Source organism: Triticum urartu, chromosome 7 (assembly GCF_003073215.2).
Source record: "Triticum urartu cultivar G1812 chromosome 7, Tu2.1, whole genome shotgun sequence".
Taxonomy (NCBI): Eukaryota; Viridiplantae; Streptophyta; class Magnoliopsida; order Poales; family Poaceae; genus Triticum; species Triticum urartu.
The window spans coordinates 552,319,350-552,342,291 of NC_053028.1; the positions used below are offsets into that span (position 1 = coordinate 552,319,350).

Below are 22,942 nucleotides of genomic sequence, written 5' to 3' on the forward strand. Positions count from 1 at the left end.
CGAACATTTTTTGAATTTATGAGCAAAATTTGAACTCACGAAGATTTTTGGAAAATGTGAACAAAAACTGAAGAAAAAAATAACCTTGAGAAAGGAAAAAGAAGCAAAAAATAAAGAGAAAAAGGGAAAAAGAGAGAAGCAGAAGAAAGAAGAAATTAGAAACAGAAAAATAAAAAAATAAATGAAAAAACAACAGAAAGAAAAGGGAAACCCGGTAAAAGAAAAAAATACGAAAACCGGATGATGTTGTAGGCGAACTGCGTATGCAAAATGGGCCGGCCCAGCGCGTCGTTCGGTTGCTTCGCCTGTGCGAAGCCCTGGCAGTTTGACGCAACGCGCGTGGTGGAATAGGGTTTTCGGATCCAGTCAGCCCCCCGTGCGCCGGTTGATTGACTCCGATCGTCCCGTCCAAAACAGCAACCCCCGCCCACTTTGCCTAGCCCGGCGGCGGCGGAGATGCAAAGCCTGGCATGGTCGATTATTCGAAGCGTCAGCAAACTGCCATCCGGCTCTGCTCCGCCTCGCTGGTGGCTTCCAGCTCCTGCACGACGAGATGCTCTTGACGATCGTCTTTTCCGTGAGATGCAGAGTAAGCTGGCTTCGCCGGGCCGCTGCTTCTGTTCTGCCATCGTGGATCAGGCAGGGACGAAGGAAGCCGGCGGCAGAGAAGAGCAACCCCATGGTAGAGACGATAACGGCAATCCAAGATTTACATTGCCACTACTACATGCCAATCCTTCGGGGGAGCAGCCACCGTGACGATGCGATCTACAAGAAGAGGCTTGACTGGGAGAGCGATTACGGCGTCGACATCGCCGACCGCACGGAGACTCTGCTTGAGCCATCGTACGTGGACGACATGACATGCGAAATGCTGCAGATTTTCTCGCTGAAGCTAGCCAAGTCTCCTGTCACTGCCAGTGCCAGCAATGGCTCGATAGAGCTATATGGATTCATGGCGGCACGAGACGAGTACGATTTGAAGCTCAACTATGTTTTCAACCGCGGCAGAGAAGATCCCGTCGTCGTGCAAGAGGGCTCGCTCATCCAGATGACCGGCCCCAGGAGAGGCCTTGCGTTTCACTGCGACGTTCTGCTTGAGTTCGACATGAGGATCAAGAACGGGGAGAAAGAAGAAGACGACGCGCAGCTGATCGACGGAATGTCTGAATTTCGAGGACTGCTCATGCCGTGGGAACCGACCCCGGTTCGCCTGGATGGGGATCGCGGAGCGGTTGAAGTGTCTTCTGCACTTGCTAGCAATGCAGTCGCGGCCATTGTAGAGGTTATCGTCGTATCTGATGTGCGGAGTGGCTTCGATTTGTCCCTCAGCTCCGTCATTTCTGCTGTGGAGCCGCATGAGTTTCAGCTTTTTCATGGCTCTGTTGGCGACTGGTGTGGCGAAAGGAGGTTCGCGATTGCTGTCACGCTGGATACCATGATGCATCTGAAGTTCGTGGCTGGTCACAAGGGCTCTGGGGGTAATGTTAAACGCAGATGTTCCTTCACAGCTAAGATAAATGGACAGGTCAGCCGTCGGATTAAGTTTGAGCTCGCCTCTATCTGGGTGCAGGTGACTTGGGCGGCGTGGCCTTACCATATGTTCCGTTGACTACCCCTCCGTAAATTAATATAAAATTGTTTAGGTCATTATTTTAGTGATGTAAATGCTCTTATATTAATTTACAGAGGGAGTACCTTGGTGCTGGAAACCGAGTATTATTAATTGAGGCCACTCCTTGTTTCAGTGAGTAGCAGAGACTGTTTTCTGGATGTGTTTCATGCTTGCAGTATATTTTAAAGCATCAGACAAAAGATACATCTACTTTCCAGAGAAAGTGTCTAAGTACGTAATGACAACACATCTGCTGAGGGCTGGCCAATGCTCCACCGTGGAGTGGTGCTCCAGCCATACACGTAGGTTCGGATTGTCCAGCATGCTGCTTGCAGGCCAAAGCAGTCTCTTGCAGAAGAACCAGCCTCCTCGCCCAGAATGGTAGAAAAAGAGAGGAGAAAGCAAGCCGGTGTGACATCCCGCTGCTGCTCTTCCTATCATGGGGAACTAAACTGTGAAAAAGCTGAGGAGAGAGATGAAAAAGATGCTCACAAATGATGGCAGCTTGGTACCACATGTTGGGCAACTGCTAGATGGAACCATCCTCCTCACCCGTTCGTGCACTCGTGGAGGCATGGGGCAGCACGTAGATGCTGCCTCCATTGTACATGCCCTGAAGCCACGCCTGGCAACCTTTGTTACTCCAAGCATTTGCGTACTCTCTGCACCCAAGGCAAGTGTTTAATTTACACATTTCTTTATGCTGTGACATACATCTCCAAAAGTATACGATTGTTGCGTTGAATGTATCTATTTTCACAAACTTCTAACTCCATATTAGGTCATGTAGCCCGAGAAACACAAATAATAAAAAGCAAGTCAACTAATTTAAAACATTGTTCAAGAATTCGTCCGATTAATCAGTCAACGGCCCAGATAATCGCTACTCGTAGGATAACCGAATGGAATGGCATCTATTCGTCGCGTTAACTTGTCAGGCCGATTAACTTGCCTCTGAGACCGATTTCTTTAACAATGATTTAAATTGAGTTTTGAATTCAAGAAAATGTCGCCGAATTTGTCCTTTATTGTTTTTGGAGTTGGGTTTTGGATTTGTTTTTTTAGTTTTCAGCAAAATGCCTTATTTGATAGGTATTCTGTCAGTTTCATCACATTGCAACTGTTTACGAGCTTAGAGATTTGGAGCTTGTCAAAATGGAGAATACCTTATTGTAAGAGTACTAACACTTTCCCAGCAAAGGTTGTAGGAGTACAGAACAGTGGCAGAGTGGAATGTTGGAGAGGGTGTGCACACAGCAAAAAACGATCGACATCATACATGTAATACATTTTCTTCGAAAAGGGCTACGTGCAATACATAATTTTACCGAGATAATAATATAAATAGCTTAGTTAAGTCTCACAAAGTTTGCTAAATACTCCCTCTGTTAGGGATGGCAATGGGTACCCATTACCCGCGTACCCTGCGGGTAAAAACCCTATTAGGGTAAGGGTATGGGATAATTTTTTCCCATGGGTACTTAAATGGGAAAATATCATACCCATCGGGGAGAGAGGGTACGGGTAGGGGATCGTATAACCCATGCCCGCGTACCCATGTACCCATCTAAAATGCTGACAAGTGGGTTTCCGTTAATACCCTAATGTATTGATTTTCCCCTCCTAATCACGCTAAGTAAAAACTCTAATGTGTAGTCAAATCATCTCTATAATTTATCATGATTTTGTGAACTTAAAGTGTATGCCTATGTGTTGTTATTTATGATTATGTGTTCTTATTTAACATTTTTATGTCTCACTTTATAGGCAAGTATTTTTGTTTTATGAGAATGTGTTGTTGTTACAATATGTTGTTGCACATTGTTGTTTAAAATGTGTTGCTATTAATAATTTATGACTATATGTTGCTTTTTACAACTATTTTGTACTCAATTGATGTGTTGTAAACGCGGGTATTTTTACCTGCGAGTACCCATATACCCTGTCGGGTGACAGGTATGGGAAAAAATTGTACCCTTGACAGGTATGGGTATGGGTGATGGGCAAGTTCAAGGTGGACGGGTAAGGGTATGGGGAAGCTCCACCCGTACCAATACCCTGCGGGTGCCATCCTGACCCTCTGTCCCACAATACAAGACATTTTTTCTTGAGTTGGACAATATAAGACATTTTTATATTGTGGGATGGAGGAAGTATGTTTGAAATTTGCTGATATTACAATACAAATGGTAGGCAAATCATAAAGCACGTGTTTTTGTATTTCAACATGAAGGAAATATGCCCTAGAGGCAATAATAAAGTTGTTATTTATATTTCTTTATATCATGATAAATGTTTATTATTCATGCTAGAATTGTATTAACTGGAAACTTAGTACATGTGTGAATATATAGACAAAACAGAGTGTCCTAGTGTGCCTCTAATTGAATAGCTCGTTAATCAAAGATGGTTAAGTTTCCTGACCATAGACATGTGTTGTCTCCGTTAGCTTAGCATAATGATCGTTAAATTTTATTGCTATTGCTTTCTTCATGACTTATACATATTTCCCTGACTATGAGATTATGCAACTCCCGAATACCGAAGGAACACCTTGTGTGCTATCAAACGTCACAACGTAACTGGGTGATTACAAAGATGCTCTACAGGTGCCTCTGAAGGTGTTTGTTGGGTTGGCATAGATCAAGATTAGGATTTGTCACTCCGAGTATCGGAGAGGTATCTTTGGGCCCTCTCGATAATGCACATCACTATAAGCCTTGCAAGCAATGTAACTAATGAGTTAGTTGCGGGATGATGCATTACGGAACGAGTAAAGAGACTTGCCGGTAACGAGATTGAACTAGCTATGATGATACGGACGACCGAATTTCGGGCAAGTAACATACCGATGACAAATGTAATAACGTATGTTGTTATTGCGGTTTGACCGATAAAGATTTTCATAGAACATGTAGGAACCAATATGAGCATCCAGGTTCCGCTATTGGTTATTGACCGGAGATGTGTCTCGGTCATGTCTACATAGTTGGGTCCGCACGCTTAATGTTCGATGACGATTTGTATTATGAGTTATGTGTTTTGGTGACCGAAGTTTGTTCGGAGTCCCGGATGAGATTACGGACATGACGCGGAGTCTTGAAATGGTCGAGAGGTAATGATTCATATATTGGAAGGTAGTATTCGGACATCAGAATGGTTCCGAGCGATTCGGATATTTTACCGGAGTACCGAGGGGTTACCGGAACCCCCCCAGGGGAATTAATGGGCCTACATGGGCCTTAGTGGAGAGAGAGGAGGGCCGCAAGGGGTGGTCGCCCCCCCAATGGTAGTCTGAATTGGACTAGGGGAGGGGGCGGCGCCCCTTACCCTCTCCCTCTCCTTCCTTTTCCCTCTGGTGAAGAAAGGAAAAGGGGGGACGAATCCTACTAGGACTAGGAGTCCTAGTACGGCGCCCCCCCTCTAGGTCGGCCGCCTCCTCTTCCCCTCCTTTATATACGGGGACGGGGGCACCCCAAAGGCACATCAATTGTTCTCTTAGCCGTGTGCGGTGCCCCCCTCCACAGTTTACTCCTCCGGTCATTGCGTCGTAGTGCTTCGGCGAAGCCCTGCGTGGATCACATCACCATCACCGTCACCACGCCGTCGTGCTGACCGAACTCTCCCTCGACCCTCTGTTGGATCAGGAGTTCGAGGGACGTCATCGAGCTGAACATGTGCTGAACTCGAAGGTGATGTACGTTCGGTACTAGATCGGTTGGATCGTGAAGACGTTCGACTACATCAACCGCGTTAACCTAATGCTTCCGCTTTCGGTCTACGAGGCTACGTGGACACACTCTCCCCCTCTCGTTGCTATGTATCTCCTAGATAGATCTTGCGTGATCGTAGGAATTTTTTTGAAATTGCATGCTACGTTCCCCAACACAACAAGCTTAATAGAGAGCTCTCCGGTGTCATGTGAACCTATCACCATTTCTCATATCAACTCCAATGTGCAAAAAGAAACTCCATTTTTTGTGATCTCTTGGCTAATTTGATCATTGGTAGTAAACATATATTTTGCCTCTAGATTGATCATCGCTTGTTTGAAGTGAATAAACTGCAATGGTCTTTCATGAGGCACATAATTATCAATCGATGAAGGAACCTTGATGACATGTTTATCAAAAAATAATGTTAGCTTTGCAAAAAAATCATTCCCATTTATGAGTTCATATGTTGCAGTATACTCAAACTAAGAAGTGTCATTGCATAATCTTGATCTATCTTTTCTGCAATGAATGAGACAACTCATTTATGTTGCGAAAATTATCAAGCATCAAGTGCCCATGCAAAACAAAGTCAATGTCCCCAAGGCTCCAACCATTACATGCATTTTGGTCCATCCAAGCCTTTCTGGTGGGTCATTTCCATTTTCCATGAGTACCTCAGTGATTGTGGGGTGCATATAAATAATGTGCACAACAATTATATAGTGAGAACCCCACATAGTATCACTGGGTCTTGCTAACCCCAACTCTTTATTAATACTGCTAGCATTTGCAGGCATTTCAAATGTTTCAAAAAAAATCTAAGCTCGATCATCTCAAAGCATGTCATGCCACTTACAAGAAACTGGAACAACATTGAGCGAGAAAAATATGATAAAAATGAGACACAGAAACATCATTAGCTTTTGCCATGCAACAACAAGGACTAATTGAACTTGATGTTGAAAGCAATTAATGTTGAAGGATCAAAGATGACAAATGGAGGGTGGAGGAGTAAATAGGTGACTACCATTTTAATTTAATTAACAATTTTAGGGATTTTGTAAAATTATAACTTCTGTAGAAATGCTACTAAGTGGAACACCCTAAATGATGAGATAAACATAAGCAATCAAGTCATACAAGGTAAACAAGCTTAGCAAGTAATATCACACTAAAGCTAGGGAGCGAGATAACTAAAGTTATGGACATGAAAGATGCTTCTCGAAGTTCACGTTCTTGTGGGGTGACGTTAATCACAGTTGGAGAGGTGGAACCCAACCTACGCCCTCAACGATAAGAAATGTCTTGCCCTTCTTCTTGGAGTGTCTCGGTTAACCTATGCCCGAACTCCGTCCGCTAGTGGTACTTCATGGGGTGACCTTCAAACTATCACAAACTTCCCGGAGCAAATTCACAAGCTTTGAAGCTTTCGAATGACTCCAATTATCTAGGGTTGCCCACTGACCCAAGAGTAACAAAATGTAACATAACCAATGGTGAATTAACATTTGTTTTGGTATTTTAGATCTAGATCTTTACCTTAACTTATCTCAGAGTGGATCTATATGGAGGGAGACCTCAAGCTTTTTAGAGGTCAATAAATGATGTAGAGAGAGAACAGGCGTCCCCTTCCTAGTGGGAAAAGAATGGTCCTTATATAGTTCTTCTAAAGTAGGCCTATCTAGCCACTCGATATGCTTCCCAGAGGCTTGTGCTTCACCCGGAGTTTCGATCCAAGCTCTGAGCGATCTCTAGGCATGTCTAGAAACTCTCTATGCAGTTTCAGGTGCCCAGAGTTTCGAAGCAGTCTCTGGTAGACTTCTGGGCGACTCCCAAAGGTTTTTGGACCCGTACGAAGGATCATCCGTATGATTCGGACGAAATCCTAGGCTAGCACAATGGCCGTGATCCAGGGGGTAACTCCTTACTAATGTTCCAAACTTCATCCTCCATGAATATACTCTCAAGATCATGTAGATCAATAGTTTTCATCCCTAGGTAGTTGAGATCAAGCGTATGAATCCTTGCCTGATCAGACCCCAACAAACTTTCATAGGCCTCGGTGAATGCTTCCTCCTTGCGGCTTTGATCCGTGATAATCTCCTCTCCAAGTTTCGACATGTGAGATGAAATTATTCGCTCTCTTGCCGTCGGCCACTGCCTGGAATAGTTTAGTTTTCCAATCGCCCTCCCTTAGCCATCTGATACATGAGCTTTGCCACACGATAGTTCTTTCCAGTGATGCCATTTCAATGAGGGAAAGTTGTACTGTATGTTGTAGCCACAACTCCTATAAGGACAAGGGGTGACATTCTTAGGCCTGATCAAACTTGAGGATGAACCAATTAGCCACCGCCATAAGAAGCTTCATGTTCCCAGTGCTCCGTTGACCCAGGCTTGTAGTGCAGCCGCAGTGTTTCTGAAGAGAGCATCAAGCCTCTTGAGCAAGTCCACAATCGCATTGGCACAAACCCACACTTCTTTCACCGTGTCCTCAAACCCCTCCAACTTAGTCTAGAAAATCTCAAATCGAACACATTGTTTAGGGCAACATAACGCACTTGTGGACAAATGGAAGAGGGGCGTGATCTGAAACGCTCGTGGATAGCGCGTGAAGATGATAGTCCGCGTAAGCCGACTCCAAACCCACCGAGACAAGCGCACGATCGATTTTAGTCATCGTGGGGACATCTTGAAGGAAATATGCCCTAGAGGCAATAATAAAGTTATTATTTATTTCCTTATTTCATGATAAATGTTTATTATTCATGCTAGAATTGTATTAATCGGAAACATAATACATGGGTGAATACATAGACAAACATAGTGTCACTAGTATGGCTCTACTTGACTAGCTCATTGATCAAAGATGGTTAAGTTTCCTAACCATAGACATGAGTTGTTATTTGATCAATGGGATCACATCATTAGGAGAATGATGTGATTGACTTGACCCATTCCGTTAGCTTAGCACTTGATCGTTTGTTTACTGCTATTGCTTTCTTCATGACTTATACATGTTCTTATGACTATGAGATTATGCAACTCCTGAATACCGGAGGAACACTTTGTGTGCTACCAAACGTCACAACATAACTGGGTGATTATAAAGGTGCTCTACAGGTGTCTCCGATGGTACTTGTTGAGTTGGCATAGATCAAGATTAGGATTTGTCACTCCGATTGTCGGAGAGGTATCTCTAGGCCCTCTCGGTAATACACATCACTATAAGCCTTGCAAGCATGATAACTAATGAGTTAGTTACGGGATGATGTATTACGGAACGAGTAAAGAGACTTGCCGGTGACGAGATTGAACTAGGTATTGGATACCGACGATCGAATCTCGGACAAGTAACATACCGATTACAAAGAGAACAACGTATAGTGTTGTGCGGTTTGACCGATAAAGATCTTCGTAGAATATGTAGGAACCAATATGAGCATCCAGGTTCCGCTATTGGTTATTGACTAGAGATGTGTCTCGGTCATGTCTACATAGTTCTCGAACCCATAGGGTCCGCACGCTTAAAGTTCTGTGACGATCGGTTTTATGAGTTTATATGTTTTGATGTACCGAAGGTAGTTCGGAGTCCCGGATGTGATCACGGACATGACGAGGAGTCTCGAAATGGTCGAGACATAAAGATTGATATATTGGAAGCCTACATTCGAACATCGGAATAGTTCCGGGTGAAATCGGAATTTTACCGGAGTACCGAAGGGGTTACCGGAACCCCCCGGGGACTAATGGGCCTTGTTGGTCCATAAGGGAAAGAGAGAGGGGCCGGCCTAGGGCAGGCAGCGCGCCCCTTCCCCCTGTCCGAATTGGACTAGGAGAAGGGGGGGCGGCACCCCCATTTCCTTCTCTTTCTCTCCCTGCCTTTCCCCCTCCTAGTAGGAGTAGGAAAGGGAGGAATCCTGATGAGGACATAGACCTGGGGTAGGGTAATAGGCCTGACCTATACGTCCTACCTAAGGTCCTAGTCTTAAAAGCAAAGAAGTTCAAGAGTAAACAAGGTGGACCCAATAAAGGTGTCGAGTGTAATCCACTCGACCTACCATTCACTCGGAGACTACTTCTTCTTTGAGTCACTCGACTATTCAACCACTCGACCATGTAAAAGACCACTCGACGTACAAGAAGACCACTCGACCATTTGTAGCACTTTATTACAGATGTTACCTGTAACGCTCTCTCTTTATGAACATTGAACCCTGTGTAACGGAGGGGAGCTGGGGTCCTGGCGCACTCTATATAAGCTACCCCCTCCTCTGGGACAAGGGTTCGCACCCCCTATAACTCACGCGCATATAATCCAGTCGACCGCCTCCGGGCTCTGAGATGTAGGGCTGTTACTTCCTCCGAGAAGGGCCTGAACTCGTAAAACTCGCGTATACAACTCCTCCATAGTTAGGATCTTGCCTCTACATCCCTACCCCCCATTCTACTGTCAGACTTAGAACCACGACAGTTGGCGCCCACCGTGGGGCAGGTGTCTTAGCGACTTGTTGGAGAAGTTGCGATATTTTCAATCCCCATCAACATGGTTTCAGGCGGAGGTATGGCCGAGGGCCGCGAGATCCGTCTCGGCGTGCTCGTATTCGTCGTCGACGACTCCGCTTGGCTCCAAGAAGCGCCACTTGACATCGAGGCGCTCCCCGTCCGCGGGGCAACACACTTTCGCGCGTGCGTCCGTGGCGTCCTCCTATGGCAGCCGTCGACTCAGTATCGGTCGGCTCCTGTGCTGACCTCCCTCCCTGTAGCCCGCCGGAGCAAACGTTCCGGTCGATCGAGGCTTCAGTGGTGGTTGAGGCATGCAGTGGCTCGCCAGTCGGCCACCCCCCCCCCCCAATTCGCGGCAATCGAGCCCGACGAAACTCTCTACGGCCTGTTCGACCTGTCGACTGGCTCCATAGAGACCGCATCCGAGTGTGACAGCAGCGACCCTACGGTGGAAGTTTTGATGGTCAATGGACCGTGCAGTCCTCCTGGCTTCACCCATGAAGACGGAGGCGATGGGGTGCTACCTCTTGAGCACTGCGTTGGATTTCCCCAAAGAGGAAGGGATGACGCAGCAAAGTAGCGTAAGTATTTCCCTCAGTTTTTGAGAACCAAGGTATCAATCCAGTAGGAGGCTACACTCGAGTCCCTCGTACCTACACAAAAACAATAGCTCAACGCAACCAACGCGCTTAGGGGTTGTCAATCCCTTCACGGTCACTTACGAAAGTGAGATCTGATAGAGATGATAAATAATATTTTTGGTATTTTTGATATAGAGATGCAAAGTAAAAAGTAAAAGCAAAGTAAAGGCAAAGCAATAATAAAGTGATGGAGATTGATATGATGAGAAAGAGACCCGGGGGCCATAGGTTTCACTAGTGGCTTCTCTCAAGAGCATAAGTATTCTATGGTGGGTGAACAAATTACTATTGAGTAATTGACAGAATTGAGCATAGTTATGAGAATATCTAGGTATGATCATGTATATAGGCATCACGTCCGAGACAAGTAGACCGAAACGATTCTGCATCTACTACTATTACTCCACTCATCGACCGCTATCCAGCATGCATCTAGAGTATTAAGTTAAAAACCAGAGTAACACCTTAAGCAAGATGACATGATGTAGAGGGATAGTTTCATGCAATATGATAAAAACCCCATCTTGTTATCCTCGATGGCAACAATACAATACGTGCCTTGCTGCCCCTTCTGTCACTGGGAAAGGACACCACAAGATTGAACCCCAAAGCTAAGCACTTCTCCCATGGCAAGAAAAACCAATCTAGTAGGCCAAACCAAACTGATAATTCGAAGAGACTTGCAAAGATAACCAATCATACATAAAAGAATTCAGAGAAGATTCAAATATTATTCATAGATCGACTGGATCATAAACCACAATTCATCAGTCTGAACAAACACACCGCAAAAAGAAGATTACATCGAATAGATCTCCACGAAGAGGGGGAGAACATTGTATTGAGATCCAAAAAGAGAGAAGAAGCCATCTAGCTACTAGCTATGGACCCGTAGTTCTGAAGTAAACTACTCACATTTCATCGGAGGGGCTTGGATGATGATGTAGAAGCCCTCCATGATCGATGCCCCCTCCGGCGGAGCTCCGGAACAGGCCCCAATATGGGATCTCGTGGATACAGAAAGTTGCGGCGGTGGAATTAGGTTTTTGGCTCCGTCCCTGATCGTTCGGGGGTACGTGGATATATATAGGAGTAAGAAGTACGTCGGTGGAGCTTCGAGGGGCCCACGAGGCAGGGGACGCGCCCTAGGGGGGGCGCCCTCCGCCCTCGTGACCACCTCGTGGCTTTCTTGACTAAGGGTCCAAGTCCCGTGGATCTTATCTGATGAGAAAATCACGTTTCCGAAGGTTTCATTCCGTTTGGACTCCGTTTGATATTCCTTTTCTTCGAAACCCTAAAACAGGCAAAAAACAGCAATTCTGGGCTAGGCCTCCGGTTAATAGGTTAGTCCCAAAAATAATATAAAAGTGGAAAATAAAGCCCAATAATGTCTAAAACAGTAGATAATATAGCATGGAGCAATCAAAAATTATAGATACGTTGGAGACGTATCAAGCATCTCCAAGCTTAATTCCTACTCGTCCTCTAGTAGGTAAATGATAAAAATAGAATTTTTGATGCGGAGTGCTACTTGGCATAATTTTAATGTAATTCTTCTTAATTGTGGTATGAATATTCAGATCCGAAAGATTCAAGACAAAAGTTCATATTGACATAAAAATGATAATACTTCAAGCATACTAACTAAGCAATTATGTCTTCTCAAAATAACATGGCCAAAGAAAGTTCATCCCTACAAAATCATATAGTTTTGTCATGTTTCATTTCCGTCACACAAGAATGCTCTCATCATGCACAACCCCGATGGCGAGCCAAGCAATTGTTTCATACTTTAGTAATCTCAAACCTATAAACTTTCACGCAATATATGAGCGCGAGCCATGGACATAGCACTATGGGTGGAATAGAATATAATGAGGGGGGTTATGTGGAGAAGACAAAAAGGGAGAAAGTCTCACATCAACGAGGCTAATCAGTGGGCTATGGAGATGCCCACCGATTGATGTTAATGCAAGGAGTAGGGATTTCCATGCAACGGATGCACTAGAGCTATAAATGTATGAAAGCTCAACAAAAGAAACTAGTGGGTGTGCATCCAACTTGCTTGCTCACGAAGACCTAGGGCACTTGAGGAGGCCCATTGTTGGAATATACAAGCCAAGTTCTATAATGAAAAATTCCCACTAGTATATGAAAGTGATAATATGAGAGACTCTCTACTATGAAGATCATGGTGCTACTTTGAAGCACAAGTGTGGTAAAAGGATAGTAACATTGTCCCTTCTCTCTTTTTCTCTCATTTCTTTTGGGGGACTTCTCTTTTTTTATGGCCTTTCTTTTTTGGGGGGCCTTCTCTTTTTTTATGGCCTTTCCTTTTTTATACCTCACTTGGGATAATGCTCTAATAATGATGATCATCACACTTCTATTTATTTACAACTCAATGATTACAACTCGATACTAGAACAAAGATGACTATATATGAATGCCTCCGGCGGTGTACCGGGATATGCAATGAACCAAGAGTGACATGTATGAAAGAATTATGAACGGTGGCTTTGTCACAAATACTATGTCAACTACATGATCATGCTAAGCAATATGACAATGATGAATGTGTCATGATAAACAGAATGATGGAAAGTTGCATGGCAATATATCTCGGAATGGCTATGGAAATGCCATAATAGGTAGGTATGGTGGATGTTTTTAGGAAGATATAAGGAGGTTTATGTGTGAAAGAGCGTATCATATCACAGGGTTTGGATGCACCGGCGAAGTTTGCGCCAACTCTCAATGTGAGAAAGGGCAATGCACGGTACCAAAGAGGCTAGCAAGGATGGAAGGGTGAGAGTGCGTATAATCATGGACTCAACATTAGTCATAAAGAACTCACATACTTATTGCAAAAATCTACAAGTCATCAAAAATCTCGGCACTACGCGCATGCTCCTAGGGGGATAGATTGGTAGGAAAAGACCATCACTCGTCCCCGACCGCCACTCATAAGGAAGACAATCAAATAACACCTCATGCTTCAAATTTGTTGCATAACGTTTACCATACGTGCATGCTACGGGACTTGCAAACTTCAACACAAGTACTTCTTAATTTCACAACTACTCAACTAGCATGACTTTGATATTATTACCTCCATATCTCAAAACAATCATCAAGCATCAAACTTTTCTTAGTATTCAACACACTCATACGAAAGTTTTATTATTAATCTTGCACACCAAGAATATTAGGATTTTAAGCAAATTACCATGCTATTAAGACTATCAAAATAATCTAAGTGAAGCATGAGAGATCAATAGTTTCTATAAAACAAATCCACCACCGTGCTCTAAAAGATATAAGTGAAGTACTAGAGCAAAACTATTTTTTTTTGAGGAACCGGCAGGAGCACTGCCTTTTCATATAAGAAGGAGAATAAAGTTTATGTACAAGAGTGTTCCGGTTTTCCGAGAGAAACCGGACAAAAACCCGTAGAAACTAATCAACCGATACCGGCTGCTACCTGTGCTCGGCCGAAGGCCAAAGTCCTTTGCTTGATGTCGTCGAAGGCAATAGCTGCTACCTCTAGGCGCGTGAGGCGAGTTCCATTGAAGATGCGGCGGTTTCGCTCCTTCCAGATGTTCCAGATGGTGTAAAGGAAGCGGCCGCTCCGCCTTCTTCTGTCGTCCTTGGGAAAATTGGTGGTGAACGAATCCCACCAGTCCAAAATCCCCATCGAAGGGGGCAACGTGGGCGTGGCCCCAGAATCCTCTCCCGTCCACACCTGGACGTGAGACCAAACTGCAGCGGCAAATGGGCAGTCCTTACAGAGATGAGTGGCCGTCTCCGGTGCCCCAAGGCAAAGGGGGCAGCGAGGGTCGTGCGGCCAGCCACGAACGGCTAGCATGTCGGCCGTGAGGATTTTTCCGTGGAGCACAAGCCAGGCGAAGAACTTGCATCTTGGCTCAGCGTGTGCCTCCCAAATCTTGGCTGGGGAAAACCTGGGATAGGATGCAGAGAACTGGGCCGCGTAGGCCGACGCAGCAGAGTATATGCCATTTGGGGTCCACCGCCAAGTGATGGAGTCCTCCCGGTCCGGGTTCAACTCAACCTGAGAGATAGCTGATGCGAGGGCAATGAACTCCTGCAGATGGGTAGGCGATGAGAGACGGGCCACCGATCTGATCCAGTTCTCCTCTTGGAGCTCGTTCATCACAGTTCTCCTCTTCCTGGTGGCAATTTTGTACAGCTCCGGGAAGGCCCGGGACAGGGGGCCCCGTCCTGTCCAGTCGTCGTGCCAGAATAAGGATTTTCTCCCATTGCCCAAGGAGATGGTGGTAGAAGCCCTGAAGAGCGCCATATCCGTCTCATCACAGGGCACCGCAGAGCCCACCCATTGGCGGCTAGGATCAGTCCACATAAGCCAAGGCCAGCGCAGACGGAGCGCCCGACCAAATCTCTCGAGGTCAGTGATTCCCAGGCCCCCCATGGGCTTAGGCCGGCAGACAGTCTTCCAGTTGACCAGAGAATGTCCGCCAGACGCGTTTTCCGAGTCTTCCCCGCACCAGATGAAGTTACGAGTGATCTTACTAAGCTTCTGGATTGCCCAAGTGGGAAGCGAGAGCGCAGTGAGGTGATGATTTGCGATGGCGCACAATACGGACTTTGCAAGGGAGACCCTGCCCGGTCGCGCCAGGTTCTTCCCCTTCCAGCCCGGCAACCGGCCCATTGCCTTGTCTAGAAGAGGTTGGAGGTCAACCCTTCTGAGCCGCCTGGTATGTAGTGGGAGACCTAGGTATCGGCCGGGGAATGAGGCCAGCTTGGCCGGGAATGCTGAGAGGATTGCCGGGAGATCGATGTCCTGGCAGCGAATGGGGAACACCTCGGTCTTGCTGACGTTTGTGACGAGGCCCGATGCATCCCCAAAACAGGCAAGGATCCTAGCGATGGTGTCGATCTCTTCTTTGACCGGGTTAGCGAAGATGCCCGCATCGTCTGCATAGAGAGAAACCCTACAGGAGGCCGTCCGCGCCCTGATGGGCTTGAGGGTCCCGGCCCGGGAAGCCGCCCGAAACATAAGTTGCAGAGGATCGATGGCCAGAATGAAGAGCATAGGTGACACCGGGTCGCCCTGGCGAAGGCCTTTTCCATGTACGAATGGGGTTCCCGGCTCCCCATTTAACAGCACCCTAGAGGAAGATGAAGCGAGGGTCATGCAGATCCATTCCCGCCAGCGCTGCCCAAATCCCAACTGTTGCAGCACCTCCAGGAGGTAAGCCCAACCCACAGAGTCGAAAGCCTTGGAGATGTCGAGCTTGAGGAAAAGGCCTGGCGTTGAAGAGCGGTGCAATTCTTTGATCAAGTTTTGCACGTGTAGGAAATTATCGTGGATGCACCGTTTCTGCACAAAGGCACTCTGGCACTTGGAAACCAGCGACGGAAGAAGAGGGGCTAGTCGGTTAGCCAACAGCTTGGAGAAGATCTTGGATATGCTGTGTATCAAACTGATTGGGCGGTAGTTGCTAATCGAGGATGCGCCGGCTTTTTTCGGGAGCAGAATAATGTTGGCAGAATTGATCAGGCCAGCGCAGTCGCCTCTCAGGTTCGCGAGCTGCATCACCACAGCCACGACATCCACTTTGATGATCTCCCAGCATGATTTGAAGAAGGCGCCGATGAAACCATCAGGGCCCGGGGCCTTGACCGAAGGTAAGGAGAATACCGCCTCCTTAATCTCCGCCTCGTCGAATGGAGCGTCCAGAGCCGATAGGTCGTGGCGCTGCATCCCGATGTTCTCCCAGACAATGGACTTGGTGCGCAGGGCAGGCGTGCCGATGTTAGCCTGGAAGTGGTCTAGAAGGGCCCGTTCCTTGTCCTGTCTAGTAATTGCTAGCCCCGAGGTGGTGGTGATTGTCTGGATGAAGTTCTTACGCCTTCGTCCGTTCGCTCGAGCATGGAAAAGCTTTGTGGTGGCATCCCCCAGTCGGATCCAGTTGAGCCGAGAACGCTGTCTCAGCTTGATTTTCTGAATGGCGAGGAGCCCCAGGTACGAGGCCTTAAGTTGTTTACGCAATTCCCCCTCCAAGTCCGAGAGCGGTCTTCCCTCCTCAGCAACATCCAGGCGCCAGATGATCTCCTTGGCAACTGTGATCTGGGAGCCAAGCATCCCGACCTTTTCCTTTTGCCACTTGCGCAGGGCCTTCGTGGTCCGACAGAGCTTGATATGAATCTTGCGGATGGCATCCCGGGCCTGAACAGGTTTGCTCCATGCCAAGGCAACGGTGTCCTTGAAGCCCGAGAGACGAAGCCAGAATTCCTCGAATTTAAAGGAAGGCTTTCTTAAATCGTCGACGCACCCCTGAAGATATAATGGAGCATGATCCGAGCAAGCTGTGGTGATAGCCTGAAGGTGCGCATTGGGAAAGAGCATGTCCCAATCGTCAGAGTGGAACACGTGGTCAATCTTAGTAAGGACCGGGTTGGCCTGCGCATTTGACCAGGTGAAACGGCGCCCGCCTAGGTGAAGCTCCTTTAGCTGCAAGAAATCAAGAGCCCCACGGAACTTGCCCACCAGGCGGCGGTTGATGTTGGTGTTGCTCTTATCCGCCGCTTTAGTGATGAGGTTGAAATCCCCTAGAAGGAGCCACTCGCTTCTGGCCATGGTCTTGAGAGTCCTCAGCTCCTCAATGAAGGCCAACTTGTCTTGCTCGCCCTGCGGGCCATAGACGCCCGTGATTGTCCATGAAGCGTGCTCGTTAAGCATGGTGACGGTGGCAGAGATGGAGCCCAGAGTTGCATGGAAGTCGGATAGGGTGAAGAAGCGATCCGACGCGGCCAGAATCAAGCCCCCGCGGGTGCCGTCGGCCGGGAGGATATAACAGTTTGCGATGAAACACGGGCCAAGCATCTCGCGGATGGTGGCGTCATCAACGGCCTGGAGTTTTGTCTCTTGGAGGCAGACAATGGATGCATGGGAGTCTCGGACGATGTCTCGAACGGCATCCCGGCGGGCACGCGAGTTCAGGCCTCGAACGTTCCAACAGATGATGTTGACATTAGGTTGTGCCATTAAGGAAACTTTGAGTGATCACTGCAGGAGCAGCTTCTCAAAGCCGAGTAGCCGGTAGATGGACGGTTGACGCAAACACACATATTGTAGAAGATAGCAGATGAACATGAAGCACCCCAAGGGTGAGACGATAGGCGACCTGGAGCCGCGGCGATGCGCAGCATCTAGAGACTAAAACGGAAAGCAGAAAGCAGAAGGCGATACATCTTGGGACGGAGGACCTCCCAGGCCGAGCGTCGGACGCAAGGGCCACTAGAACTACTAGGACCCCTACACATCAGCAACTTGATTCTCCACGGTTGCTTTCTTGCCCTTCTTCAGCTTCTTTTGTGTGAGGTTCTTGGCATGTGAAACAAGCCCCGCAATCGCCTGGACCACGGGAGCGGCTAGCGGAGTGGCGAACATGTCTAGGTACGCTTGCTTGGCCTTGTCGTCGTAGCCGACGGATGGATCAAGGACACCGCAGACCCTAGCAATGATCTCTTGGACCGCGTCCGAGCCGGCGCCCGGCGGGAGCAGAGCCTTCTTCTTGTCAAGGCGGGCGCTGCGACGAGTAACCGCTACAGCAGCCTTGGCCTTGCGTGGAGCTGGAGTGGGCAGCAGCGGAGCGTCGGCGCAGTTGGCGACGGAGTCGAGGAACGTGTCCAGAGTAGCTGGAGGAAGCGGTCCGTCTTCAGGCGTTGCCACGACGGCCAGCGCAGCGGGATCATCGGCGAGCAACTCAGCGTGGGCGTCGCCGGGCAGCAGAACAATAGCAGCAGACGACCCATTGAACGTAACCGGGCGAGCCACCACAGGCCCAACAGGGAGCAACCCAACCGCCAAGTCATCAGGTGGCAGCACGTTTTCATGCGCCAAGTCAGCACATGGCAACACACTTACATGCACGGGCCCTAGGCCACCTCCATGCACGGGCTCCAGGCCATCAACAAACACGTTTACATGCACGGGCCCTAGGCCAACTCCATGCACAGGCTCCAGGCCATCTTCAGGTAGCACGACAGCAGCCGCGGGCTCCAGGCCAGCATCAGGTAGCAGAACAGGTCCATGCACCTCCAGGCCAGAGGCGAGGCGGTCGAGCTCAGGGAGTCCACCGTAGGGGACGACAGCGGCGCAACAAAAGCAGTAGGAAGCGCGGTAGTCGTGGGAACCAGCCCGGTGATGGGATGGGCATGCTGAGGCATGTCCGTGGCCGGGACGGACCAGGCTTCATTCGTGGCCTCGCCCGAGCCGAGCCGAGCCGAGTCGAGCGCCAGCCCCGCCAGGCCGACAACGAGGGGGAGAACCGCATCCCTGTCTGCCTGAACGTCATCCCTGTCTGCCTGAACGCCTTCATGCACTGCCTGCGGGGGTGGGCTGACGGCGTGTGCCGACGAGCACAACTTGGAGAAGAGCACCTCCGCCTTGTCGACGAGCCCGACAAGCGTACGACGCATGGCAGAGAATTCAGAGCGCAGCGGAGCGAGTGCCGCCTCGAGCGCCAAAGCCATCTCGTCCCAGAGCGCCCGAGCTTGTCCTCCAGACTGCAGCCCGCCGTCGGAGGCCGCCGGGCGAAGCTGACGGAAGGCACCCGAGCCCAACCCCGGCGCCAAAGAGACCGGTGCCGCAGCGGCAGGAGACCCCGCCCGGCGTCGTCCGTGTCGTCCGTCCGCCCCGTCCCGGCGACGGGGGGAACGAGTGCGCTCTCTGTGCACCTCCATGCGGGTCTCCCTAGCATGGCCATCGCGCCCGCGCCCATCTCTTCCGCCGCCCCCATGGCAGTCATCGTCAAAGTCGTCGCCGTCGTCGCGGCGCCGGTGCAGCTGGCGTGGGTGGTCGTCGGTCCCCTGGCCACGGCGGCGAGGCGCAGCGGCCCGTGAGGGGATGATGGGAGCAGGCGTGGTCAGCATCGCCCCGAGCAGAGGGGGAACGCCGTCGACAGAACCTCGGTTCCACACCAGGTCCGACCGAGGCGGGCTGAACGGGGCGGCGCGGCTGTCGGTGACGTAGCAGTCCAGCGGGGCATTTGCATGGTCTTCCACCGCATCCAGATGGACCAGCACGCGGAAGGTGGCGCCTCTCTTGCAACCGGACGGCCTGGCTTCGTTGGCGAACACCTGCAGACCGCCGGACGGCCTCGTGGTGAAGGTGAGCCAAATGATCTTCGGGATCAGGTTTGGGTCCGCCGTCCACGCCCAAAGGTCGAGCGTCTCCGAGTTTGTCCTGAGCGCGGAGTGGTCTTCGAGACGGTCGAGGGAGCAACGCCGGCCGATGATGCGTTCGGCGACGAACGGGGTCCAGGCGTAGTCCGGCACGTTCTCCAGGCAGAGGCGCACTCTGTAGTTGAGAGCCGCGCCAAGCGCCCGCTCCAGCGGCCGCCAGGGGCGGATGTGGACGATGCCACCGCCGGCGCGCACCCGCCCCGCAACGAGGGCCTCGTCACAGTGCGCCTTGTGATTGAACTTGACGAGGAACTCAACGGGGTGGTACGGAGTGACGGACACATCCGCGTGGCTCAAACGGAACTGCTTCCGGATGGCTCGGTCGATGTCAAGCGCCTCAAGGCGCCGTGGCGAGTTGACTGACCAGGCGATGGCGGCAGTCTGCTCCCAGTCGAGCATGTCACGGTCCATGTCGAAGGAAGACGGGATGATGCAGGAGTCCTCCTCCGGGCGAGCGTCCGGCGCCCCAATACTAGCAGAGGCGCGGGCCATCGCGGGCTGGCGTGGTGGAGGAAGGGCCGACGCGGGAGGAGCAGCAACGATGGCGGCCCAGGAACTCGCGCCCGGCGAAGTTGGCGATAAACGAGGGCGAGCAGCCGTGGAAGGGGGGAGCCTGGGTGGGGGAGGCCTTGGCTTGGAGCGCAGCGGGCACTTGCGCTCGGTATGACCGTAGAGCTTGCAGGACAGGCAGCGGATTGGATCTCTGCAAGCGACGGAGCGGTGGTGCTGTGGAGCAAGGCAACGAGAGCAGAGGCCCTCCGTGCGCCTTTTGAAGCGGAGCTGGCTCGCCCGACGCTGCTCCTCGAGGTGGAGAGCCGCGGGATGGGCAGGGGATGCAGTAGGCCGGCTTGAAGGTGCGTCCCATTGAGGGCGGCGCGGGCGGCGCGCAGCAGTCCATCCGGCCTCCTCCCGAGGCGAGGATGGGACGTCGTCCGGCGTGCGTGGACAGCCTGGAGGCACGAAGACGGCCTGGTCAGAGCCGGGCGGGATGATAATGGCTGAGCGGAGGCGAGAGGCCGCATTGAAGGCGCCGGTCGCCGCAGCTGCCGGTGGACACGAGGACACCTCGCCTTGATTGCGCTCGGCGCCTTGAATGCAGGCCGAGGGGGCCAGAGCGCTATCAAGGCCCGGGGAGGGGGGCAGCGAATCCGGCACCAGTTCGCCCGGATCCCCGGGCAGACGCGACAGCCGCGAAGCGGAGGGAGACGTAGGCATGGCCGCAGCGGCCGGATCCGACGCGGAGGCAGCAGACGCAGGCCGGGGGGGGGGGGGGGGGCTGGCTCAGATCCGGAGCCGAAACCAGCGCAGAAGACCGCAGACGCAGCCGCTGCTCCTCGGAGAAGAACCACGGGGCCCCAGGAGCGAGGCGGACCGGCCTGAATGGAGGGGGAGGCAACGGGGCGGCCAGTGGCAGACGGGGCGCCGGCGAGGCGGCCGCGCCCGAGGACGGGGCCGAGGGGAGCGTGGGGCTTCCCAACTGTGTCATCTTCGCTCGATACCTAGAGCAAAACTATAAAGCTCAAAAGATATAAGTGAAGCGCATAGAGTATTCTATCAAATTCCAAATCATGTATGGCTCTCTCAAAAGGTGTGTACAGCAAGGATGATTGTGGTAAACTAATAAGCAAAGACTCAAATCATAAAAGACGCTCTAAGCAAAACACATATCATGTGGTGAATAAAAATATAGCTCCAAGCAAAGTTACCGATAGAAGTAGACGAAAGAGGGGATGACTTCCGGGGCATCCCCAAGCTTTGGCTTTTAGGTGTCCTTAGATTATCTTGGGGGTGCCATGGTCATCCCCAAGCTTAGGCTCTTGCCACTTCTTGTTCCATAATCCATCAAATCTTTACCCAAAACTTGAAAACTTCACAACACAAAATTTAAAGTAGAAAATCTCGTGAGCTCCGTTAGCGAAAGAAAACTAAAGACCACTTCAAGTTACTGTAATGAACTCATTATTTATTTATATTGGTGTTATACCTACTGTATTCCAACTTCTCTATGGATTATAAACTATTTTACTAGCCATAGATTCATCAAAATAAGCAAACAACACACGAAAAACAGAATCTGTCAAAAACAGAACAGTCTGTAGTAATCTGTAGCTAGCGCAAGATCTGGAACCCCAAAAATTCTAAAATAAATTGCTGGACGTGAGGAATTTATCTATTAATAATATGCAAAAATAATTAACTAAATATCACTTTTCAAATAAAAATGACAGCAGTTCTCGTGAGCGCTAAAGTTTCTGTTTTTTACAGCAAGTTCAACAAGACTTTCCCCAAGTCTCCCCAACGGTTCTACTTGGCACAAACACTAATTAAACACAAAAAACACAACCAAAACAGAGGCTAACTAATTTATTTATTACTAAACAGGATCAAAAAGCAAGTAATAAAAATAAAATTGGGTTGCCTCCCAACAAGCGCTATCGTTTAACGCCCCTAGCTAGGCATAACAAGCAAGAATAGATCTAGGTATTGCCATAATAGTAAGATAGATTATTAAAACTCATTTCATATTCTCTACGTTCGGCAGAAAGTTTTCTTTGAGGCAAGCAAAAGTAATCAAAAGGGCTAAATTTAACAGGACAAAAGTCCCCAAGATCAACCTTGGGAGGTATAGGTTCCTCCTTTGGTCCTTCAGAATGCACAACCAATTCATCATTATAAGCATTCTTTTGACAGAACTTTGTGATCCTATATTCAAGAGAATATCCTAGTTCATTATTTCGAACAGCCAAATCATCATTAAGTTCAGAAATTCTATCAACTAAAACATTGGTAGGAACCCTTTTTCTAAGATTTTCATTGAAAGCAACATAGTCTAGAGATTGAAAACACATTATTTCTTCTTGATCAAAGAGGATAGCCTCTATGGGAGGACGGCAAGCGTCCACCCTATAATGCGCAAAGATTTCTTTGGCTTCTTTTATTATGAATCTAAACTCATGAGCCAAAAATATAGTAGCGGCACGCTTAACAGAAGAATGCTCAATATTAGAAAATTCTAGAAAAATCATTTGTATGGAAGGATGCATGTGCATGAATTGTCTTTCAAGTTCAACTACAAGCATGGCAATAGCGTCCGCAAGACTACTAGTTCTGTGAAGGATACAACTACCCATAGAATGTAAAGCACCGACACAAGTAAAGAAATCTTGAATAACTCCTTTTCCAATAATATTACCACTACCAACACAGAATTTTTTTGTATGAAAGATGGTAGG

General features: G+C 49.1%; 1 pseudogene; it reads right to left on the bottom strand.

The window, feature by feature from the left end:
* Nucleotides 1-19,390: 19,390 nt before the first annotated feature.
* Nucleotides 19,391-20,201, bottom strand: LOC125519057 (annotated as a pseudogene).
* Between the last annotated feature and the right edge of the window lie 2,741 nt (nucleotides 20,202-22,942).